The sequence below is a fragment of the Opisthocomus hoazin genome, chromosome 2, assembly GCF_030867145.1.
Source record: "Opisthocomus hoazin isolate bOpiHoa1 chromosome 2, bOpiHoa1.hap1, whole genome shotgun sequence".
Lineage (NCBI taxonomy): Eukaryota > Metazoa > Chordata > Aves > Opisthocomiformes > Opisthocomidae > Opisthocomus > Opisthocomus hoazin.
Window position 1 is genome coordinate 43,676,257 of NC_134415.1, and position 18,002 is coordinate 43,694,258.

Here is an 18,002-nt window from a genome sequence, read left to right on the forward strand (position 1 = left end):
GATTTTACTTCATCTCTAGAGGATGCTGTGAGTCCAAATATCCTGTTTTGGTCCAATATCCTGTTACAGCCTTATCAAACACATTACAGCTATGATAGTTCACTAAATGAATGTTGTCTGGATGTTCACAAATACACAGCAGCTGAATGCACAGATAAACTGAATTCATTTCTTGAAAAGTGTATGTTGGAATAACATTGAAAACTTACATTTCCAGATAAAAAACCAGTGGAGGTTAGGCTACTATGAGGCCAGGTTGACTTCTTCACTCCCACGGGAAAATAGTAGTCGGGGGATCTCCTATCATTCCACAAGTACAATACTACAAATACGTTTTGATTGAAACATACAGTAAACTTTGCAGTACCACACACTCACCTCAAACCCAAAGAGCTTGCATTCAAGTTATCTGCTTACAAGAGGTATGGCCACCAATGCTTCTACAGGTCTTGGTCTCAATCAACACAAAAATGACAATAAAGTTGGAACACACACATTTCTGTGCACTGGGATAATCTAGTCGCCAGGCAAATGGCACACAGCCACCTGTGCACTAACAAAACTGAGAAGTGGAGAGTCACGCCTTCTCAGAAAAAGTCAGTTGCCAGCCCAGCACCTGGTCACAGAGGAGTTTGCCGCTTGTCAAGAATCAGACAAATCAAAACCCATCACTTGTAGACAGGCACAAGAGACACCTCCTCGCAGAGTTACAAAGCACCTGATTTCTAGAGTAGCTTTCCTCAAACTAAGAACTCTCGTAATGAGACCTTTGCTTTGTGGTGGGTGGGCTAAGTTCCAGACACCAGAAGGCAGTACAGACATCTCTCCCTCACTCTTTCCTCCCAGAAGAAGTGCTCATTAACAAGCAGAAGCCAGGGTGGCTGTAGGGCCAGCCTTGCCTGGTGTCTTCAGAAAGTGCAGACACGGGGTGTAAAACAAAAACTTACTCTTCAAACTTCAATTGAGGTCTCCTTGGCTTGGAGGTACCATTTGGCAAAGAAGGCACTGGGAAAGGATCTGTGACATCCCCTGCAGATCCCTGAAAAACCACAGAGCCAAGATGAAGCTACTTAGAGAGATACATCTAAATCACTGAAAAGTCTGGCTTTCCTAAATCGCAAGAGAAAATGTTTACTTGCCCCAGGCAATAGTCTGTTCTCCAGGCTCTCCCTCTATGGCTAAGATAGCAGCAAGGCTGCAAGCGGCGCACTTTTCACGGCCACTAGCCAAGGCAGGAACACATATTCATTCACACTTACTTGCAGCTTAGGCACACAGCAATTGCTCTTTCTCCATTACTACCTACATTCTCAGGAAAGAGCAAGCAGTTAGAAGCCAGCTAATTCAGCATGCACAGTCTGGCTTAACAAACACCCCCCTCCCAACATCCTAGACCACACACACCCAGTAACAGCAATATAACTGAATTTTGCAACCCAAAAATGCAACAATCCAGCTGCAAGGATCATTAACAACTTTGTAAGAAAGCTATAAAGCCTTGTACCCAGGTGACAGAGAAAACCACAGGTTGCTTGTTTCTTATCTTGAAGCAATCCAATCTTTCTTTGGTAAACACATTGGTTTTTTTTACTTCCAGTTGCCTACAGTCAGGAACAGTTAGTGCCATAAACATGATTCTGTTGCCTTTGGTGTTTACATTGCCACCCCTTCTCACTGCCTTTCATTGGTGAGATGAAAACGGATGATGGAAAGTCAGTAGAGAAGTTACAATGCAGGCTTTTGGGCTAGCAACACACGGTCACAGAGAGCCTTAAAGGGGCAAAAATGCTTCCAAGAGCTTTCTCTGGTGGCTGGTTTATCTTCCTTCCTTTTTAATATCCTCAGAGCACGTTTCTAAAAAGAGTCACACAGCACCCACGGGTCCCAGGAAACATCCTGCCAGTTAGAACGGATACCTACTTCGATGCCCTTGGACAGTTCAGAGTGATTTCTCTCCACTTTCTTGTGCTTGGAGAACAGAGGATCCTTGTGGCTGCTCTTGCTCCTGGCAGTGTTATCCACGCCAGGCAGCTCGCCGCTTTCACTTCTGGGTCTCTTTTGGGCCATCTTCGTTGACTTTGGCTCAGGATGTGCAGGAGACATGAGTGGCAGTGGCAGAGGTAGCCTGAAATCTTTCGTCTGCATTTCAAATGAAGCTTTTGGTGCTCTGGGAAGCGAATTCAGCAATTGCGATGAATGGGGTGTACATATAATGCAGGGATTTTTCAGAAACTTAGTTACATCATGTACCAATTCTGCTGAAATTTCTCTGGAAGCGTGAGGTGACTTGTTAACATAAAGAATCCAGCAGAAGCAAAATGAAACTTCAGGGACATCATCGTACATTAGATACCACATCGTCCCCTGCCAACAACACACAAGCAAGTTGCTTTTCAAGTAGGAATAAGCCTCAAGACTTGTCCTTGGAGTAAAGACTTGCAACCAGAACATCAGGACGTTGCCAAAAAGGCATCCCTCTAACACAGCCCCTTTCCATGGGAAGAGGGAGAGAGGCAACTACAGTGACTAAAATCCCTGGGACAAATCACCCAACAAGGCACATGAACTGCAGCACTGCCTCTCTCTCCCCATTACAGTAGAAGATATCTTCTAGGCTCAGAGACGCTCACCCTCACGCTGGATGCTGTACGTGCTTTGACAGAATTCAACCGAGTTGTTCTTTAAGACTTGCCAGCTCAACTAGACAACAGTTACAAAGTTGAGAGGATTCAAGTGAGAGAGACTTAAAATGCTGTGCTTTTAAATGGCAGAGGCTATGACATTTAATAATACAGTGACATATCAGATTTCTGATCATCTGAAGTTAGGATAGCCAGTGAACTTCAGCAGCTCTAAGCAGCACCAAATAGCTCAAAACCTACTTTGTCTACTGCTCATTTCCATCATTTTTATTCAGCTTTTCAAAGGTTCCAAGAAAACACTGAGCAGTGAATCCCAACTCACGGGGTCTCAGTAAGAAGGCTTCATTCTATTGTGCGTGGGACAGTCCTCTCCCCTCTTCCACAACCCACTTTTCCCACAGTACAGTCAGTCCCTGCAGCTAAATATGAGTTTACTCATAGTGTCAAGACACAAACCTCAGCACTACATACCAATCCAAGCCAATACCTCAGATTCAAGCCACAAGCAAGCAGGAATTGAATGCAGTAGCCCATGACTGACACACGAGCCTCCCCTCAGGGGAACGCTGCCCATTCGAAGACATGCTCTTGGAAGCATTCGCTCTGTCAAAGACCTAGCCAAAATGCTGGTAGTACACCGGTATGCCGGTAAGTGCTATTCAAGGCCAGTAACCCGTGACAGCAAAAGCAGCTGAAGGAGCAGACCGTCCCAGCATTAACAGCTGACTTTTTTCTTTCATCAGAACCTGTGCAATTAAGGAAACAGCAACGATCACCAAGTCAAAATTGATGGACGCACAGTTACACTTAGTACACTATCATTTCCCAAGAAGCTGCCAGAACTCTCTGCTGTGGACATGATGGCTCAGTCACGGGAACGGGAGCCATGAATTCCAGGCCACACTTGCAGCTATTTCACCTGTTTGCAGTAGGAGTCTGAGCAGGCAACTCAATTTGTCTGCACCGCAGTCTCTCCGCAAAACGTGTTCTTATCATCTTCTCACCTTACAAAGAGCTTTAAATGCATGTTAACTATCATGAATCTGATAAAAAGCTTTCTGCTGCTTCCCATGAAGAGAGAGCACAAACTTCCCCAAAATAAGCATGGCAGCAGAACCCAGAATGAGGAAGACATGGGCAAAGAAAAAGACGTTCATAGAATCATAGAATGGTTTGGGTTGGAAGGGACTTTTAAAGATCATCTAGTCCAACTCCCTTTCTGAAAGCCTGTTAGGGCTAATCCCATTTCTCACAAAAGCAGATTAAGTGATACCTGAACTCTCAAGCCTTACTCACCTAGAATCACGGAATAGTTTGGGCTGGAAGGGACCTTTAAAGGTCCTCTTGTCCAAAACCTCTGCAATGAGCAGGGACATCTTCAACTAGATGGCAAGTTCTCTTGCCAACCCCTGAGACCCTATTGTGCAGAACAAGCATACGCTACTCCCCACAGAACGGCTGCCACCTCCTAGACCATCTAGGGCAATCATCTGCTGACAGACTACCACCACTGTAGTTTGGAGGAGAGCAAATGACTCCTGCATCCCAGCACGCAGGCAGTCTACCATACTGTTTGCAACTCAAACAACGTATAATTTTTTTGCACAAATTTGTTTCCTGCATCTGGTCTGAAAGACAGCAGTGCAGATGGCTGACTACCGGCTTAGAAGAAAAAGTAGTACAGGCACAACTGGCAATTAAATTTCTTGCGGCATAAACAGATTTTTTGAACTACATGTAACACAGGATCACAGCATGCAGCAACGTAAGCTGCAGGGTGGACAGGCTCGTGTTTAAAAGGGTGAAGTCTTCGTTCCGATCTCAACTGTCAGAAATCAGGACAAATGCCACAACATTCAATGCTTACCGGTAATATAGGTGTGTTATATTCTGACTCGCATTCTACCAAAAGTCCACATTCCAAAAATTTCGTGATTAACCCCTCCAATCCTTTTCGAGCCTCCCCCTTAATAGGATATTGTTTTTGTCTTACCGGTTTGGATCCAGGTTTTAAGGTCACTTTTACCGATTCTGCTAATTTGGACCATCCCGGAACTTCATTTGGCCAAACCAAGGGGATTACTGCGTTTTCCACCTCTTCTGGAATTTGTTCCTCCTTAAAAGAATCCTGTAACATAAACACCCTTGCCTCTACGGCTTTTGATTCTGGTATCAATAATTCAATTTCTTCATTTTTTTTTTTAAAGTTATTTGTGCCTCTAATTTGCTTAATAAATCTCATCCTTACAAAGGCAATGGACATTCAGGCATATATAGAAACTGGTGAGTTACCCACTGTTTTCTCAATCTAAATTTCAACAGCTCTAAGAAAGGTTAATTTTCTTTTTACCCTGTCGCACCAACAACATCTACAGATTTATGACTACATTTCCCTTTACATGTGTTTAATACCAAATAAGTGGTCCTTGTATTTATTAAAAATTTTACTTCCTCATTCCCTAGCTTCTCAGAGAGGGGCTTGGAGGGGAGAAGCCGATTCTGCTACCCCCCCCGCCCCGTCCTTCCCCGTGTCCTTCCCGAAACCAGGCTAAATCTTCCTGCCCCCCCCCCATAGGAGAAACAGAAGGACTGTCTGTCTCAGATTTTCGGTCCTCCTCATCACCTCACCCATCTCCGACAAGGTGCAACCATTAATTCAACATCATCCTCCTCAGGCTCATATTTCAAACACTCTTTGCCAACACTACAAGCGATGCAACATTTCTTTGAACCCTTTTCGCAGTTTCCTTTCTTTAAAGCCATTACCATAGAACCGCGCGGATGTATCCCACACTGCCTTTGCCATTCCGAATGATTTCTCAACGAGAAAAACAAATCTACATATGTAATTTCTTCCTATTTACCTTCCCTTTTACAAAACAACATTAATTGCAAAATGGTATTATAACACAGTGTCCCATCCTCCGGCCACTTCTCCCCGTCATCCAGAGTATATAACGGCCACCGATGATTACAATACTCAATTAACTGTTTCCGAGTTAAAGGGTCCCCCCGCAGCTCTTTCCAGTGTTTTAAAATACATCCCAAAGGCATGCCCCTTGGGATGGGCTTTTACTCGGAAAGGTGCCCATCCTTCAAATGACCAGTGGTAGTGATTGTGCACTATATCACAAACACTAATCAGAGGGACCCCAACCCTTGTTGGAGCTCCCTTTGGGATCCCAGCCCCCTGCTGAGATCTTGGAGACTTCAACCCCCTGTTGAAGACCTCCCCCTTGGGCCCCGCTCCACCGGCTTTCACCGAGCAGAGACTTTCCACAAAGGTACCTTTTAGCCCAACTCTATGAGGTTTTCACCACGATTTACGAGCAGGCGTGTATTATACCTAAAGAATGCCTTAATTAAATTCCAGGGGACTTACTTGGAATCCTTCAGTCCGGGGATCAGAGGTTCTCCTCGAGAATCCCTCGTGGAGGTCCCGTGATCCCGCGGATCCATTGGTATTCACAAGCAGGGTCCCATCTGGGTCGCCAGAAACTGTCACCGAAAATCCGGGAATAAAACCTGGTAACACCAATGTAGTGTTAAAAGGCAGGCATTCTTTATTGCGACGTCAGATGCACGGGGGATAATTCCGCCGAACGTGCATACCCCATACCCTTTCCGTGCAGTTTATATAGATCAAAATATACATATTCATCTGATTACATAAGCCCTTTCTTTCATAGTCAAATCAGTCCATTTTCATACACTCCTCCCACCCGCGCTTGCGCAGTGCCTCCTAGTGGTGGTCGTCGGGGGTCCTAAGATGAAGGCTTATCCTCTTCATCACAGTTTCTGCGCAAACTCAGTCTTCTTCTGGCTCTTGTCCCTGCGGCACGGGTCGTCTTGACCAGTTCTAGGCACCTGCTGGTTTTAATTAAAACTAACTTCTTTGGGGGGAGATGTATGACTTTTTGCTTCAATTAATTCACACAATAGATAGGTACCACAAATACACCTGCAACCATTTGGTAACGCTATTTCTATTAAAAATCCCCCTTCACCATTATTGTTTAACATTAATGATTACCTAGGGACTAAACCCTCTGTTCCCAGACCTAATGTCCAGATGGGCAGGGCTGTACAAGGGACATAGCAGCATTGTTCATGCTTTATGATTAACTAATTCCATCACCTTGGTTACACCCCGGTGCTAAGTTTACCTGATACCAAGAAACCTTTTTATCTATTCGTCAATACAGAAGAGGGAACGGCATATGGGGTTCTAACCCAAAAATGGGCAGACAGGAAAAAACCTATAGGTTATTTTTCAAAGTTGTTGGACCCTGTTAGTAGAGGCTGGCCCACCTGCTTACAGGCTATAGTGCCTACAGCCCTTCTAGTTGAGGAAGCTGGGAAAGTTACCCTAGGGGGGGAATTAAAGGTATATACACCTCATAATATAAGGGGGGTATTACAGCAAAAAGCAGGAAAGTGGATTACTGATGCTAGACTATTAAAGTATGAGGCTATATTAATACACTCTCCCAAACTAGAAATTGAAACAACTGGTCTACAAAATCCAGCCAAATTTTTATATGGGGAAGCAAGTGAAGAACTGACGCACGACTGTGTCCGATTTATAGAATCCCAGACCAAAATAAGGGAAGATTTAGAGGAAGAGGAATTGCCCAGCGGAGAGAAATCATTTGTAGATGGATCATCGGGAGTAGTAAACGGGAAACGAAAATCAGGATATGCCATAATAGATGGGAACACTTCAGAGGTGAAAGAATCTGGCCATTTGGATACAACCTGGTCAGCCCAGGCATGCGAGTTATTTGCGGTCCTAAGGGCGTTACAGCTGCTAAAGGGAAAGGTGGGGTCTACATTCACTGATTGCAGATACGCGTATGGAGCGGTCCGTACTTTAGGGAAGATCTGGGAAGAACGGGGACTAATAAATACACAAGGAAAGAATCTGGTACGTGAAACCTTAATAAGGCAAACTTTGAAGGCCTTGAGGGGACCTAGGCAGGTTGGTAAAAACATTATTAGAAAACATTGTACCAAGATATGGGAATATAGCTGTAATAGATTCAGACAGAGGACCACACTTCACCTCTAAGATTATTAGGGAAGCTTTGGATCCTCTGGGAACACGATGGGAATATCACACCCCGTGGCACTCAGAAAGTTCAGGAAAATCTCCTTGTTTCCAAGGTTCATGTTGATAACTGTAAAGGTAACAAATGTAACATGTAGGGGATGTTATCACTTCAAGTGGTCAGAAACAAGTCTTGGTTCTTTGTGAATAATTCCAACGGTTGCAAGACAAGGGACTCCTGAATAATCCCTTTAGGCGCCTGGGCCTTGGGAGAACAGGTACGCAAACTACAGAGATAAGGAGGCTGCAGGATAATCTGAAGACCCCTGCCGAGAGACGCCAAACAAACATGTGCGATGGACATTACCACATATGAATGAATTCTCGGAAAAGCCATTACTATGATAAACATTTCTTGGAAATGTAATGAATATGTATGTTAACATAGCATAAATACCTAGTAACTGTGTCTCTTCGGTGCACACGTTTGGAGGAGAGATCCCCCGTGTGCCCGGCGCCGTAATAAAGAATACCTGCTTAATAGTCTGCCGACTATTGAGTCTTCAATTCCGGCTTTTCACGGCATCAATGTCTTACCACGGCTTGGACTGCAAGGACCTCTGGCGGGGCTCCTGGTCCAGCCCTCGGGTTTGGAATGCAATCCAGTTTCACGGGATACATTGATAAGCGACCTGCATTGTTATGATTACCTCCAGGTTTCCTTCTTTGCTGGGCCCAATTATACCAAATATACCAGTAATCAATGTCCTGAGTGCCTGCATCCTCTGGAATTATTCGTCAAAATTATAACTTGTGTATCTTAAAAGTTCCCCTAGGGGCCACACATCCATAGGTCCACCTCCTCTAGTTCTAGTGAGAAATGGCCATTCCTCCTGACATAATAGTATCAATTTCTTTTTCTGCAAAGTCTGAGACGAAGGTATCTTACTCCAATTTTCAAAAACCTCAGCAAGGGGCGTCCCCCTTTCCACGCTGGGTGTAGTTCCCGTATCAAATACTTCAAGCAAAATTTAAACACGAGAGAAAATCTCAGCAATCAGTCTGAACACCCTCGAGACCGAAAGCTCTCGGACTCACTCAGTCCTTTTGTTTGGCGCCGGCACTTTGAGCGTTGGTCTCGGGTGTTCCCAGAAAGATCCTGAGTATCCGTCTCCTGTGTCAGTGTCAAAATGTGGCATCAGCCGGCTCTCCAGTGCGGGGAGAGGGCGGGGCCGGGGCGGGGCCGTGGGCGGAGCATGTGTTTGGGGTGGGGCGGGGCTTATTCCGGGGCGGGGCAGTTCTGGGGCGGGGGCGGAGCCATGGGCGGGTGCAGAGCTGGGAGGGGCGGGGCCGGGCCGGGGGCGGGGCCCCCGCACTTCGGAGAATTCCTCGCTGCTTGAGCCAGAGCCCCGACGGGCCCGCTGCGGGGGCGGTGTCAGTGACTGCGCTGCTCTGCAGGGCCCCTTCTGCTGCCGGCTGCGGGGAACCTCCAGGGAGAGAGAGAGATCCAGCCGCGACAGTCCGGGCTCGTCTCTCGCACTCCGGGAAGGGACGATGTGACGAGACAGGGCTGCCGCCTTCTCCTCCAGAACGCCCCTGGCGCTCGCTTGGCTTCGTGTGGCCGCAGTGTGGGGAAACACGGCCAGGCGGAGGACTTTCTCATAAACAGGCACTTCTGTGTGAGCCGCCAAAAAGGCCCCAAACCCCCCCACAAAAAGGAAAGGGCAGAATAATCGAGGCCGAACCCCACCGGTCCCTCCCCGAGAGAGCATTCGGACGTCAGAACTCCGGCCTGGCCCAGGCCGTGCCCTGGGAGCGCCGAGCACCGGCAGCAGACAGCTGCTCTCTCCGGAGGGAACGAAACGGGGACGCTTCCCCTCCCCGGCGAGGCGGGACCGCGGCTCCCAGCACAAAGGCAGCGCCGCCAGGAGCCCGCTGGCCGCCGCCGCCCCCCGCCCCGCCTCGGCCCGCTCACCCGGCGCGGGACGGAGGAGCCCAGGGGCGTGGCCAAGGCGCCGAACCGCGGCGGCCGCCCCCGCCCCGACCCCCGGCACTGCGCCCGCCGCAGCCCGGCCCCGCCCCTGCTCCGCCCCCGCATCGTGCCCGCCCCGGCCCCGCCCCTCACCCAGCACTGCCCCGCCCCCGGCCTCGCCCCCGCTATCGCACCGCCTCCGGCACCGCCCCCGCCCCTCCCAGCTCTCGCCGGCACCGCCCCAGGCACCGCCCCCCCCTCGGTCCCGGAACCGGCCCCGGCCTCGCTCCGCCCCCACATTGCCCCCGTCCCGCCTCTCCCCCAGCACTGCGCCTGCTCCGCCCCCGGCACCGCCCCCGGCACCCCGGCACCGCCCGCCCGTGCCCGCGCAGCCCCGGCAGCCTCTGCCCCGCACCGGCCGGCCGCCGGCCTGCGCCCGCCGGGGAAGGGCCGTCCCGCCCAGCGCTTTTCGTCGGAGACAGCCCGGAGCTCCCCGCAGACGCCTCCCGCCGCCGGGAGAAGGGACACCCGAGAGGGGCAGCCGGCCCGGCTCAGGCCCGCCCACAGCTCCCGGCACCCTCGGCCTCCAGCCCCGACGGCCGCCGGGCCCCCGCGGGGTACCCGGGGAGCGGCGGAGCGAGCTTTCCTCTTGCCGCCTGCGGAGTCCCCCGTGGCTGCGCGGGCCGCGGGAGAACGAGCCCGAGGGGGCTTGCGGAGGCCGCAGCGGCCCTCCCGCCCCGTCACCGTGGGCCATCTCTTTTTTATCTGAAGCAATCTCTGGCTGCGAGGCCTCCCTGGCGCCCCACAGATCACTGGGTTTACAGTGATGGGCTGTCTCCCTTACTTTTGTCTGATAAGTTAAGATAAGCACCAGCTAATTGCTCCCTTTGTTAACTCTTCAGTCCAAGCACGTTGTTCCTCTTGCATTTGACAAGTCCAGCAAGGCCGTCGATTACACATGGGATGGCAGGTTACAGACCAGAACTGCACATACTTTAGGGCTTTTGCTTATTGACCACTGCTTGTACCACAAGACAATACATTTTTAACAACAAAACTGTAAAACAGAAAAGTAGTAGCAATTTTAGGAAATGCTACTGTCATATTAATTATTCCAAAAGTATCATTCCTCCACGGCCATGTTGGTTCCGGGGCACCCCTTCCCTCCAGCGTGTGGACAACACCACACCACACAGCTTGGTGTTATCAGCAGACTTGCTGAGGGTGCACTCAATTGCTGAATGAAGATGGGAGAGATAGGTGAATTTTGTGGTCTTGTTAAAATGTGAAGTTCAAATAATGGCCCTGAATGGCAGGGCTCAAGGGGGCGTAGCAGCCAAGTCACCAGCAGTGCCTCTCAGGTCTCAATTCTAGGGCTTGTTCTGTTCAATATTTTTATTAATGATCTGGAGGCAAGAGTTGAATGCATAGCTGGTAAGTTTGCAGATGATCCTTAACTGGGAGGTGCTGCTGACTCTCTTGAACAAGAGGCCTTGCAGAGGGATCTGGATAGATTGGAGCATTGGGCAGCCATCAATGGCATGAAATTCAAGAAGAACTAATGACAACTTCTGCATCTTGGATGGAGGAACACGAAGCACAAGTATAAATCGGGAGAGGAGTGACTGGAGAGCAGCCTTGCAGAAAGGGGTCTGGGGGTGCTGGTGGACACTAAGCTCAGCAAGAGCCAGCAGCGTGCCCTGGCAGCCGTGAGGGCAAACCTCATCCTGGGGTGAATCAAACACAGCATGACCAGCCGGTCAAAAGAGGCGATTATCCCGCTGCATTTAGCATTGGTGAGGCCTCCACTGCTTGAGGAGAGGAAGCAGAGAGAGAGCTGCTGATCTCTTGTCCTTGGGATCCACTGACAGGGTGTGTGGGAATGGTTCAAGCCTGCATCAGGAGAGGTTCAGACTTGATATTAGGAATCATTTCTTTACCAAGAGGGTAGTCTAACTCTAGAACAGGCTCCCTAGAAAGATGGTCAGTGCCCCATGGCTGTCAGTATTTCAGAGGCATTTGGACAATGCCCTCAATAACATGCTTTAACTTTTGGTCAGCACTGCAGTGGGCGGGGAGTTAGACTAGGTGATCGTTGTAGGTCCCCTTGAACTCAAACTATTCTATTCTATTCTATTCTATTCTATTCTATTCTATTCTATTCTATTCTATTCTATTCCATTCCATTCCATTCCATTCCATTCCATGTCAATGTTTGTGAAAGCTGCTGAACCAAAGCAAACCAGAAAGTGGTCTTCTGACATTGCAGCTTCTGGAAGATGTTGCACATTTGGAAACCTTTGTTACATTTCCCACTGGCAAAGCTTTCTCCTCTGGGACTTCAGCGAGCATCTCTTCATGGGCTTCTGACAGTTGTGCTCTGGGTTGTGGCCACTCAGGTCTTGAATGCTGAGCTCAGGCTGAGGGATCCCACCTCCTCTCTGGGCAAACCTCTCCAGTGCTTCATGATCCTCACAGATTTTGGTTTTGATTCCTTATCTCCAGCCTGAACTTCTCTCGTTTCAGGAGGTGCCACTGTCTGTCACCCTCCCTCCGGGCAGTGCTGGGAAGAGCCTGTCCCCATCCCCTTGACGCCTTCCCCACAGTCACGGGGCTGTGCTGTGAGGTGCCCTGACCCCTCCTCTGCTCCGTGCTGAACCAGACCCATCCCCACAGAGCCTCCTTGCCTGCCCTGAGCCCCTCTGGTTTGTCAGCCTGTCTGCGGGACCCCAAATGGGTCCTAGTGCCCGGAGGAGGCCTGGTGGGTGCTGAGCAGAGGAGATCACCTTTGTGTCCTCTGGCTAGGGGAGAGAGATGCGAGAAAATGCAAGAGACCAAGACAAGTGTTGCTTGTGACTCCCCATGGGACAAATCAGGGGAGCTCCAAGGGCTGGCCAGCAGTGCTAGGGTGTGGGGAGACCCGCGGGACTTTGTCCTGCAGCCCCCCAGGGAGGCACGAGGTGTTACCCAATGAACTCTTTACCATACGTGCCTGGAGACGTCTGCCCTGGCCAGAGCAACCTGACGGGGCCCTGGGAAGACATGGCCAAAGCCTCAGTGCCTGGCAGCAAACACCAATGCCGAGCCCAGGGCAAAAGGTGAGGAGACGGAGTTGGTTGTGGCATTGTGGTAACCCCCGATGCGTGTGCTGGGGCTGCGGTGATGCCGGGGCGAGCGTCGTGGGCCAGGGTGGCCTGTTGGGATGTCCTCGAGTGATGGGTTCTGATGTCTTCGAGACCCCAAGTGACAGGTTCTGTTGTCACCAAGGGATGGGCTGTGATGTCACCTAGCAATGGATTGCGACCAGGAGCCCCTCGTTGCTTACATCCATGCACCGAGCCCCCCTGGCTGGCTCGCGAGCCTGCACTCCAGCTGAGCAGTTCGTGAGGCTGGAGTGTTGAGTGAAGCCTTTGATGCCAGTGTCCTGTGTGGGGAGCTGTCCTGCTCAGCTCTCCACGCCTGACCCCAGAGCCCCTCAAGGATTTTCCCCGGCCCTGCCAGCTTCAGGCAGCCATGGGCACCCAGGAGCCGCGCTCGCAGCAGCAGAGGTGAGCTGGGGGGGAAACCTCACCCTGGGCAGCTGGGAAGGTTTCCTTCTGGAGGGACCTGGCCACTTCTTCCACCCCTCCCCAGGCCAGTGACCGTGGTCTCTCTTCCTTTTCTAGCGTGATAGCGGCTGCTGCAGCGCCTGTAAGAGGGAGCTTATTGTCATCTCCAGCTCCACCCAGCCCACTGCAGCGGATGGAGAGCATGGCCACAGAGGTGGAAGACCGCTGCCCAGTGTGCCTGGACAGCTGGGACGATGCCACCTATGTGATGCCGTGCCTCCACCGCTTCTCTTACCGGTGCATCCTGCGGTGGGCTTCTCAGCAAGCCCGAGTGCCCCCTCTGCAAGAGGGGGATCCAGTCCATCGTGCACTCGGTGCGGGCAGTCAATGACTTTGAAGAGGTCGTTGTCAGACCATCCGGGCTGGCATCGGCGTTGGCTGGCACCCGCCAGGCAGAAGGAGCTCATGGCCGTCCAGCTGCCCACAGCCCTGCAGCAAGAGTACGACAGCCTGTGGAGATGGTGCCCAGGGCTCCTCTGAACGGCCTCTGGCCTAACACCTGGGCAGCCCTTTTCCAGGGCCACCCAGATCTCCTCCAGTCCCTTCTGCCCTGGGTGCGTCAGGAGCTGTGACTGATCTTTGGGAATCGGCGTTCACGGGCAGACATAGTGGAGGACATGGTCATGTCCCTGCTGGTCCTGTTCGGGCTGGATGAAGATCTGCTGGTCCAGCTGCTGGGGGTCACCCTCCAAAACCATGCGGCGACATTTGTGCACCAGCTCATTGATGTTGCTGTGCAACGGTGGGGCGGGGAGGCCCACCGTCTGCTGGGCCTGGAGGACAGCCATGCTGCCAGGGGGTGGGAGGGCAGCTCTGTGGCTGCTCCCGGCCCCGCTGTCTCCCGAGGAAGGTCTCCTTCCCCCCACCTGGCCCCCTCTGACAGCCCTGAGGGAGCCAACATGGACAACCTCCCCATCACCTCAGCAGCTGCCCTTCGTGGGGGTCCCGCAGCCCTCCCTCTTCCCCCGTTCCTATCCCCAGGGAGCAAGAAGAGCCCCGGGAGGAGCCCGAGGAGGACGCGGCACGTTCATCGACTTCCAGCCGTGGCAGGGAACGCTCCCCTGGGCGGCCACAGCGACCCGCAAAGAGGAGGGCTGGCAGCCCCAAAGCCTCTTCTCCAGCCAAGAAGAGGCCACCCCGCCGGCAGCACTAGAAGAACGGCCCAGGCGCTGCCAAAACCAGGGCTGGGCCAGCAGCTGGGGCGCGTGCCAGCCCTCAAGGGCTTCTGACCCTCTGAGTTGAATGAGAGACAGTAAAAGAAAATAAAGGCCTGAAAACTGTGGAAAAAGTCTCAGTGTCGTTGACAGCGCCGGTGGCGTTGCTATCCCCACCCGTACTGCTTGCTCCCCCTTTTCCTGGGGCTGTGCTCAGCATTTCCTGGGCAGTCAAACACTGGAACAGCCTTCCTAGAGAGGTGGTCAATGCCCCATGCCTGTCGGTGTTTCAGAGGCATTTGGACAATGCTCTTAACATGCTTTAACTTTAGGTCAGCCCTTGAGTGGTTGGGCAGTTGGACTAGATGATCATTGTTGGTCCCTTCCGACTCCTCTCCTCTCCTCTCCTCTCCTCTCCTCTCCTCTCCTCTCCTCTCCTCTCCTCTCCTCTCCTCTCCTCTCCTCTCCTCTCCTCTCCTCTCCTCTCCTCTCCTCTCCTCTCCTCTCCTCTCCTCTCCTCTCCTCTCCTCTCCTCTCCTCTCCTCTCCTCTCCTCTCCTCTCCCCTCCCCTCCCCTCCCCTCCCCTCCCCTCCCCTCCCCTCCCCTCCCCTCCCCTCCTCTCCTCTCCTCTCCTCTCCTCTCCTCTCCTCTCCTCTCCTCTCCTCTCCTCTCCCCTCCTCTCCCCTCCTCTCCTCTCCTCTCCCCTCCCCTCCCCTCCCCTCCCCTCCCCTCCCCTCCCCTCCCCTCCCCTCCCCTCCCCTCCCCTCCCCTCCCCTCTGTCTTCTGTTTTTTTTCCTTTAGTTTCAACAAGCGAGAAACCCAAGCAAACAATAGAGGAACATACAAACCCACGTTTCTTCCCCCTGCCCTCCCCCCCCGTAAAAATTCTGACAATTTGTTAAAGGAAATTAATGGATGTATTGTGCAATATAACTGTTGCTCTTGCTGACTGCATTGAAATCAGCATTTCCGATATTATAGAGTCAGCGACACTCAGCTGCGCAGGTAAGCAAAGCGAGAAAAGGAATTCTGTCACTACTTTCCCATGACAGGCAGATGTTCAGCCATCTCCAGGAAAGTAGGGCTTCACCATGTGTTACATGGGAAGACAAATGCCATCACTCCACAGCACCCCCCCTTCCTCCCTCTCCCCCCACATTTGTATTGCTGAGCATGGTGTCGTACGGTCTGGAAGAGGAGGGTGAGCAGAGAGTGGAGATTGTACCTTTGTTATAACTAAGGAATAAAAAGGGAATCAAAATGAGAAATGAAACTGAAATTAATGAAGCCCTGCCCCTATTATGGTTAAAAGTTTAATATTAACTATACTGGGTTTAGAGAAACAGGGTTTTGAAGGATGAACCAGAGAGTGAGGAGTCTTAAGAATAGCTAACGAGCTGTGAAAGGCTGCTGAGGTTGCTGAAAGAAATGGGTAACTAGGGTAATCCCGGCAGGGAAAGACTGTGACCACGGACTCACAGACCACCTGCCCCAGTTATCCCCCAGACTCAAAAGGTGAAGAAACTGAGCGTGCGTACTAAATTACATGCTGGACGAAGAGACTTTGACCAATCATTTAACTGAATAGCAACGCATGTGTATTAGGAAGGTGAAGATGGTCATGTGAAGCGTATAAACAACTGTCGATTTGTGAACGAGGTGTGCTGTCTGGGGACAGAGACCCGTATTTGCGCAAACCTGCAATAAAACAGCTCTGCTCTGTGTGTATATTGGCATACCGTGCACCAGGGAAACGAACCCCAGGTTTTGGGACAACAGAGAGAGTTAATTGGCTTTGCAGCAGCTGGTCTGGGGCTGTGGTCTGGATTTGTGCTGAAAACAGTGTTGGTAACACAGGGGTGTTGTAGCTACTACGGAGCAGTGCTCACACAGAGTCAGGGCCTTTTCCGCTTCTCACGCTGCTTCACGTCGTGCAGCGAGTATGTGCAAGCACAGACGCAGTCTTTAGGACCTCACTGCATGAAATGCTGAATATCCACAACTTCCTTTGGCCCCTCTTTGGGGCCCTGAGGACAGAGACAGCCAGGCTGCAGGGGATGAAGTAAGCTAACAGGGGATGCAGCTGAGATCTGGAAAACACACATGTATTTTTATGATTTATTGGTAATTATGCCTTAAAACATAGCTCATAAAAACCATTTCAACTGTCAAATTTTCAGAAACATATTAAATAGCATACTTCTTAAATTTCCATTTTTTATCAGTCTTGAAACGTGTTCTGGGTTTGGCCAGGACAGGGTTAATTTTCACCGGACTCCAGGAAGGGGCACAGCCAGGGGGGTGGGGGCTGACCCCACCTGGCCAAACAGAGCCCGGTATTCCATACCATGTGCCCTCATTCTGGGTTCCGGTGGGGGGGGCAGCGCGGCGGGAACGCTCTCGTGGCTCGGGAGCGTGCGGCGCCGGTGCGGTCCGAGAGAGCGGGTCTGTTTTTGTCGTGTTTTCTCCTTATCTGTATCATTGTTGTTCCTGTTTCCCTCTGTTTGCTGTTCAGTTAAACTGACCTTATCCCGACCCACCGGTTTCTGCCTCTTTCTTTCCATTCTCCTCCGCACCCCAGCGGGGGGAGGGGCGGCCGCGTGGCGCTTTTGTTGCCGGCGGCAGCTGAAACCAAAACAAAACGTTATAGTGTACTTCCTTCATCCTATTTTTGACCTTGCAATTTAATTATCCATTGATCTACAGTTGATCATTTCCTTATTTCAATTTAGATTGTTCTTGTCGACTGACACGCTTCACCACTTTCTCCTGTCTGCATAGCATTCTCCTATTCACTTCCACATATTCTTGGCTCTGTTGTCAAAAGAGATATACAGAACATTTTGTGCACAACTTATTAGAGCAGAACTATGTGCTCTTTCAGAAACATCTGAAGAAGTAAGCTTTCAACGAGAAACAAAAGGTAGAGGTTGTAATCTCGGCTTTCAGAACAGCTGTAAAATGTAGTCATGGTCCTTAGGGTATCTTGTGAATGTTTTGTAGCCTGAGTCCTTTCAGGAATTTGGACCTCGGCTGATCATCGTTCAGCTATGGCAGATGCGCCACGAGCAATCAAAGAGAGAGGCAACGAGATCACACTCCCATGCTCTCTGCTGTGCTTTGTCTGGTGCTACAAGCCAAACCCCACTGCTTGGAGCTCCTGACTTGAAAGGCAGCTACATATTTCGCTCTCATATCAGTACTAGTGGGAAAAATTAGAAACCACGGGTTAGATCTACAGGCAAAATTACACGTGGTCAAAGAAACAAAACTATGAAGGGCTCTTTCAGACTCCTCAGCATTGCTTAGGATCTGGCAGGTTTGGGCCAGGGAGGTTTTAAGAGCACTTTTGCATTTCTGAGGTGGGGAGAGACAAGGATGCTTTTCCTAAAAAGATCAGATTGTAAAAATGCCTCTCAAACAGTTACCTGAATTGTTGTTTTGAACCTGGAGAATGTTTTCGCGTGTGGATTTCTTTTCTTCCAGGTTGCTGCATTGTACAAACCAGAAGTATATTTGTCTGTAGAAAAAACATACACATTGTTTCTTCATTTCAGCTACAGTTTCAGGAAAGAC